This window comes from Octodon degus, unplaced genomic scaffold (genome assembly GCF_000260255.1).
Source record: "Octodon degus isolate 3935 unplaced genomic scaffold, OctDeg1.0 scaffold00189, whole genome shotgun sequence".
Lineage (NCBI taxonomy): Eukaryota > Metazoa > Chordata > Mammalia > Rodentia > Octodontidae > Octodon > Octodon degus.
The window spans coordinates 3,048,934-3,056,547 of NW_004524765.1; the positions used below are offsets into that span (position 1 = coordinate 3,048,934).

Here is a 7,614-nt window from a genome sequence, read left to right on the forward strand (position 1 = left end):
AAAAAAAAAAAAAAAAAAAAAAAGCAAAACACCTTTTAATTCAACAAAATTGAGTATCATTATTTAACTTCATTCCATCTAATAGGTATTTTATGTTCCATTATGTGAATATATCATTTATCTGTTAATTAATGATACTATATTGGTCTATTATTTTCCAATGAATAAAATGTTGCATTTAATATTTCGAATATATTTTAATGTAGCCACATTGGTGTTTCATAGTTAGAAAGAATTCTGGGTCAATGTGTACTTTTAATATTGAAATGTATTGCTAAATTAAATCCCCCCCAAATAGTTAGGCATAAATGATAGAATGACAGCAAGACAAGTAAATATTCAAATGCAAAGAATGAAGTGTTACTTCACACTGTTTACTTGAAGTTTACCTACACAGTATATATAAAAATAAATTCAAAGTACATCAAAATCCCTATGCAAAAGCTAAAGCTATAGAACTCTTAGAAGAAGACGCAGATTTCAGTCTTCAAGACCTTAGACTAGGCAATGGCTTCTTAGCTATGACACCTAAAGCATAAACAAACAGCAGAAAGTGACAAATTGGACTGCAGGTTAGATACTTTTGTGCCTGTGGGTATGTAGGTTGGTAGCAGAACACTTGTCTAGCTTGAGAAGGCCTGAAGGTCCTGGGTCAATTCCCAGACCACACTGCAAACCAAAAGTAAAAACGACAATTACTATGGTCTCACTGCCCCCCAAGATCACATTTTGAAATTCTAACCCCAGGATGGCGGTGTTGTGAGATGAGACCCATCGAGGGTGATTAGGTCACAAGTGCAGAGCCCTCAGGACTTGGTCTCAGCGGGTTCTCCTTCCAAGGGAGGACACGGTAAGGTGGTACCATCTATGGACCAAGATACCGCTCTGCATGACCCTGAATCTCTGTGGGTGATTGGATCTTAGACTTCACAGCCTCCAGCACTGCGGGAAATAAATTTCTGTTGTTTGTGGTAAACAACTTGTTTTCCTACCTTATGACATTTTGTTGTAGTAAACTGATCAACCTAAGATTACAACTCGCAGGATACAGAATGGTATGGGTCGTTTAGGAAACTGTCTTCTCTGAGGCTGCAAGGGTGTGGAGCAGGGGGCAAGTCGCACGGAGCCTGGGCTGTGAGGCCCAGCCTGCAGAGGTGCAGAGGGTCCAAAGTAGCCTGAGTAATACGGAAGCAGTGGCCCCAACTCACTCGGAGAAGACCGCCTCCAGGGCCTGAGAGGAAAGGCACAGGCAGGGACGCACCTCTGCATAATGGAGAATTTGGGGCCCAGTGCTTGGCAGGAGAGGAAGAAGCCCGGCTTCTCGGATTGTTGAGCCTTTACCTAGAACAAGAACAGAGATTCAAGTCTCAAGGGAAAGTGCTGACTTGCACTGAGGCTATTCCAGAAAATGGTAACACTTTGTCTCAGGATTGAGAAATGCCAAAGTAGATGTAAGAAGTTTAATTTTTTTTTTTAATCTTGCACTCAAGTTTTTCTTTTTCCATTCAAAAAGCAACCATTGAGTTTATTCTGTTGATATTAAAAAAAAAAAAGAGAAAGAAAGAAAGAAAGAAAGAAAGAAAGAAAGAAAGAAAGAACAGGGAGGAAGGAAAAGACTTCCCATCAGTGCCCCTAAGCAAAGTGGCTCGCTAGCCGCTCCCTAAAGACCTCAGAAAGGGCACCTCGGTGACACCCTGCCAATCAAGTGGCCAAGAGAGGCCAGGGCAACACGCAGCTGACCTCCACGTTGCTGGGTGGGTCTGGGGTCCCAGGTTCTATTGCTGCCCATCACCACCAGGGGGCGCCCCTGCGCGTCCTTGGAGCCAGTCAGTGAGGACCCTGTCCCCAAAGATGCAGAGACTCCAGGAACCCCAAACGTCCTTCTCTCCTCCTCTTCCAAAGAAGAAATAATGTCTCCAAGAGCCCCAGGACTCCTTTCTGGGACATCAGCTGTCAAACCACAAAGTGTTTCAGAAGAGACATCAATATAGAAATGACATTGAATGTTACTTTAAACGTTGCCTGATTAAACATTGGAAAATTGTGACATTTCCTAAGTCACCATCAACACAAAGTGGGAAGCAGATGCTGGAGGAGAAGCTGAGCCCTGCCCCTGGGCCCCAGGGCTCCTGGCTCTGCAGAGGGATGGAGGGGCTGGTCTCAAAGAGGAGGGTCACCCAAGGTGAGGCTGCAAGTGCTTGGGGGGTGGCAGGGAGATAGCTCAGTGGAATAAGTGCTTGCCTGGCAAGTGCAAGGGCCTGAGTTCAATCCCCGGTTCCGCAAAAAAAAAAAAAAAAAAAAAAAAGTGCTTGGGGGTCAGGCCTTCAGATTGCTCAAGGGTGGCCTGCCCCAGAACTCAGAATACCACTACATTTGCAGGCCTGCTGACTGAAACTGAAATTGGCCTGGAGTGAATATGGCCAGTATCCAGTTCCTCAAATGGAAGGGTTGTCCCTGCAGGCAGCTCTGGGCTGTCTCAGGGCATGAGTCAAATGTGTGTCTGAGGCAAGGGCCTGCTGGGCCACTGTCCTCAAGGATAACATCTGCCAAGACCAAAGTCACACCTGATGGTCCAGGGTGCTGGGGGGAAGCCTGGCAGATGTGCAGGGGCCCCAGGAATGAGGTGCCTATAGTGAGCCCTTCCTGGTACTCTTCTCAGTCTGGAAAGTTTATATTAGTAATCTTGTGGATAAATTATTGGAACCCCATCAAGTTAATTCCAATCTACCACACCTAGTGCAACCTACAGGAATAAAGACACTAAGGCCTAGTTGTAGTTATGGGGAGCCAAGGGTCCTAAGTTCAGCCATGAAGATGGCTATCTGGAACAAAGGCCTCAACTCAAGCCCTAACCCAGGTTTTATTCATTCATGAAGGAAGGAGTGGCTTGAGGATGAATGACTATAGAATGACAGGAAGTAGGTGAGTGCCATGAGCTGGGAAAGCAGGAGGCCTGAATTCATTTCTGCAATATGCAGAAAAAATATTATTTTTTCTGGAACCAGAGATTGAACTCAGGTCCTTTGCACTTACCAGGCAAGTACTTATTCTACTGAGCTATCTCCCTGGTCCCACAGAAAGAAGAGTATTTAGAAAGAATAATCTGCATTATATAATACAAGTGAGATAGTATCTAATGTTTTGGGGTCAGTACTTCAGCTCTGACGTGTAATCTTTCAAGCCCCAGGAAGTTGTAGCCTCTACCTTGAGGCTCAATCCCAGCCAATAGCATGGAATACTGGCTCTACATCCCATTTTGACCTGGCTCACATTAAAGAGCAGCAGGTTGGGGTTTCTGAGGAAACATGCCTGTCATCTTCAAAGAGTGCCACTAGCACTTCTGCTAAACTGATATGCATTGCTTGAAGCCAACTGAAGAGATAAGGAAAAGTCCTAGCCAGTTCTGTACCTATCAATACATGGAGATAGGGGCCGGGGAAAAGGCTCAGTAGAATAAGTGCTTCCCTGGCAAGTGCAAGGACCTGAGTTCAATCCCTGGTTCTGCCAAAAAAACCCCAACAAAACAAAAAACATGGAGATAGGCTCAGGCACAACCAAAATGGAGACAACTGCACCTGTTTCAAGGAAAGTCTCCTTGGTGGTCCTCCACAATGCCCAGTGGGAGGAAACACATGCCAACCTGGACAGGCCTGAGCCAGGTTCTCCTAGCCCTTAATAGCTCTAACCTGGATAGCAGCCTCATGATTCCCATCTGGCTAGAGAGACCAGCGTGGTTTCCACAAGGAAGAGATGAGATGGCCAGGAGAAGGCCCATGCTCATGCTGTTGGCTCAGGCAGGAGCAGGATGGGAATGCTGCAGTGACTGCGGTGAGCCTTGGGCCTCCCAGCTGGTGGCTGAGCAGGAAGCCACTCTGCAGTGTCACAAAGAGGCTACTCTTCAGTGTTACCTCTGTGGCTGACCTCCTTTGGGACCTGGGGCTGATGGTGGAGACAGAAAGCAGCTGAAGGCTCTGCCATGCTGGCCCATGGCAGGAAATGTCCTCTGATTGGTGGCAGGGAGGCTCCGGCCTCCTGGGCCAGAGGTGGAGACCTAGGACCGCTTGGGGCAAGTATGAAAGCCAGCTCTGTCCCCCTTGGCGATGGCTCAGGAGACGGTGTTCTTTACCACGCAGAAGCAAGATTCTCATCACAGCCTGCACTTCCTGGGAGCTAGCCCACTTCTGGCCTGGGGCCTCCTCCATGAGGATGAGCTGGGGGCTGGAAACACAGCAGGGAGCTGCAAGACATCACTGGACACACTCAGCCTACAACCACACTCCACACACCAGCAACCCACAGCCGTGCCACATCTGAAGGCATGGGCCAAGAGACAGTGGGACTGAGCTATGATTGTGACAGTGCCCACATCTTCAGGGGCCTGACCATTCCAGCTGTAGGCCACAGAGCTGCAAACACAGGCAACTGAATCACAGGCTCTTAAAGAGGTGGCTGGTGATTGGAGCCAGTGACTTCAGGTGTTGGTGGGCACAGGGCCACAGTTGAGAGAGCTGGGCCTTATGGGTCAAGGGCAGCCAGCCGCATGTGACTGCAGAAGAAGGCAAGGTGGGCACAGGAGGTGTACCAGGCTGCTGCAGCCTCATGGCATAGGAGAGGCAATGCACCCAAGTTGTTTTATTTTTTGTTTTGTACCAGGGATAAAACTCAGGACCTTGTGCTTACCAGGCAGGCACTTATGCCACTAAGTGATATCATGGTTCTGCATCCAAACTTTTGACCTGGCCATCAATATTTTGGACAGATTTTTGGATTTAAGGAAGTTGAAACCTAAATATTTGTCTTGCATTCAAGTCCGCTTTTTGCTGGCTGCTAGAAAAGTTGAAAAAGAGTACAATATTTCATCCATTCATGATGTGATCCATATAAGTCAATGTAAATGGCCTGCTTCTAACATACAACAGATGGGAAAAATAATTTCAGAAAAATCGCACTATGAATTGGAAACCACTGCTGCCTTAAACTTTTTGCACTTGTACCATGTATCTCAGTTACGCTTCTCTTGTTGCTGGGACAAATATCTGACACCCAAAATGAAGGAAGGAAAGGTTTATTTAGCTCATAGTCACTGGAGGTTTCAGTCCACACAGAATGGCACAGGAAGTCTGTCTCTCCTAAACTGCATTCAGGCTATCCGCCCCAGACTGGGGGAGTACTCACACCCATAATCCCAGCAGTACTGAGACTCATAATCCCAGTGATCATGAGTTAATCTCAAACTCTAGAAGTTCCTGCCCCATGACTGCATGAGGCTTTGTGGGGACAACTACACACAAACCACAACACCATACTATTGCATTTTGCCATACTTCTGAAAAGAAAGAAATACTGAACCTTTGATCAACTAGAAGCTCAACTGAAAGCCTACTACTGCTGATTTGTCTTTTCAAAAGCAAATCCTTCTGTGTTGGTTTTGTGAATTTTCAGTTGGAACATAGAAAGTGGAAAATCTGTTGAATAACTGGAAATTCTCTTACTCCTTTGAAACCAGCACACTAGCTTTACATCCTAACACAGAACAATCAAAATTCTACAACTGCTGTGAAGATGAGTTGTTAAAAAACACTCCAAGATTAATGATGCGAACTCTCTTATTGGAGGGAGTTGTTTCTAAATGCCCAGCTGAATATTCTTTAGCAGAGCATTGCAAACCAGATCTTAAGAAATAAATGTGGACAGTTTCAAAGTGCAGGGCACAGAACCTGCACCCCAGCTCCTCGTGTTCCTGCGCTGCGACCATCCCAGTGGGGCTGTCCTGATGGAAGTGAGAGCCAGGACTGCTGTGAAGATGAGTGAGGAGGAGAGCACCTCCGAAGTCCTCCTTCCGGTGGCCGAGGGTGCTCCTTCTGTTTCGACTTCAGGATGGCAGAGACACTGCTGTGAGTCGTAGAATTTTGATTGTTCTGTGTTAGGATGCAAAGCTAGTGTGCTGGTTTCAAAGCAACAGATGCAGGAAAAGGTGGCTTTCTGGCACATCTTCTAGGCCTGGATGATATAAACTGGATACTGCCTTGTGTTTATTATCACATGGGGTCTATTTTCATGTTTAATCCTAAACCATCAAATGGGTTAGTGCCTCTTAAACAGTTAACAATACTTTAGACATGGGCACTTTAGTTTCCTCACTAATCTTTAGCTACTTGGGAGAAAAAGGAAGGTGATGATACCCTTGTTATTTTTCAAGATTTTTCCAAGATGAATAGTGAAGCTTATCTTAAACTTTTTGTAAGTCCATCAGGTGTCTCCATTCAACATGTGGGGCTGTCCAAGGGCTTCCTTACAGGGATGATGGATAAACTTTTAAAAGTTGATCATAGATTTCTTCTGCCCCATTCTCAGGAGAGATTCTACAGTACTCTCCAATGTCAAACATCTATTTGGTTGTTTTTTTAAATTATCACTGTACTATCTGATGCAGATCCCATATATTAAACAGTTACGGTAATGACGCCTCTGTGACTTTGGTGTGCAGGTCTTTTTTGAGGTTTTTGCTGAAGCAGAAATAATTGCCAGGCCAGGGCAATCAAGTAGTTACATTATTCATACCTAATTAAAATACTGTAGTCTGACACTATTTTAGAAATGCATTATCTGCTAGTTTTGCATGTACCTGTATGAAAGCAGTTTAGGAAGTTGAGCCGACCCAGGCGATTATGGAATTGACAAATGTTGATTTACTGACATATTTTATCTCATTTTCTTGTATTGAAAATATCTGCATGGTTATGTTTTATTTCTTTTGTAATTCATATTTCAAAAATAATGTGTAATAGTGTCTGGGTGCCAAGATTTGAATGTGAAGTAAGAACTCAAGTGCTTGTAGTGTTACAGTTTTAAGCAAATCCTTACAACACAGCCATGAGAATGGGGATATAGCTTTCTGCTGGTGGACACCATGGAGGAAGCATCGTCAGTCACTTTTCCCACTGCCATCATGTCTAAGCCAGAGTCTCCCAAGGAGCCCAAACAGCCATGGAAACTCCTCTTCAGAGGGCTGAGCTTTGAAAAAAACTGATGAGTCTGAGGAGCCATTTTGAGCAATGGAGAACACTCACAGACTGCGTGGTAGTGACAGACCCAAACACCAAGTGTTCCAGGGGCTTTGGGTTTGTCACTTATGCCACTGTGGAGGAGATGGATGCAGCCATGAATGCAAGGCCACACAAAGTGGAAGGAAGAGTTGTGGAACCAAAGAGAGCTGTCTCAAGAGAAGATTCTCAAAGAGCAGGTGCCCACTTAATGGTGAAGAAGATCTTTGTTGGTGGCATTAAAGAAGATACTGAAGGACATCACCCATGAGATTATTTTGAACAATATGAGGGGCCAGGGGGATGGTTCAGTGGAATAAGCATTTCCCTGGCAAGCACAAGGGCCTGAGTTCAATCCCCAGTTCCGCCAAAAAAAAAAAAAAAGTTTCCTCTGAACAATATGGAAAAATTGAAGTGATTCAAATTATAACTGACTGAGGCAGTGGAAAGAAGAGGAGCCTTGTAACCTTTGATGAGCATGATTCTGTGAATAAGATTGTCACTCAAAAATACCACACTGTGAATGACCACAACTGTGAATGACTACAACTGTGAAGTGAGGAAAGCCTGT

At 45.1% G+C, this 7,614-nt stretch overlaps 1 pseudogene; it reads left to right on the top strand.

Annotated features, from left to right (window-relative positions):
* The window catches only part of LOC101567040, a 7,565-nt pseudogene extending 1,754 nt beyond the window's left edge, over nucleotides 1–5,811 (top strand).
* Nucleotides 5,812–7,614: the final 1,803 nt, after the last annotated feature.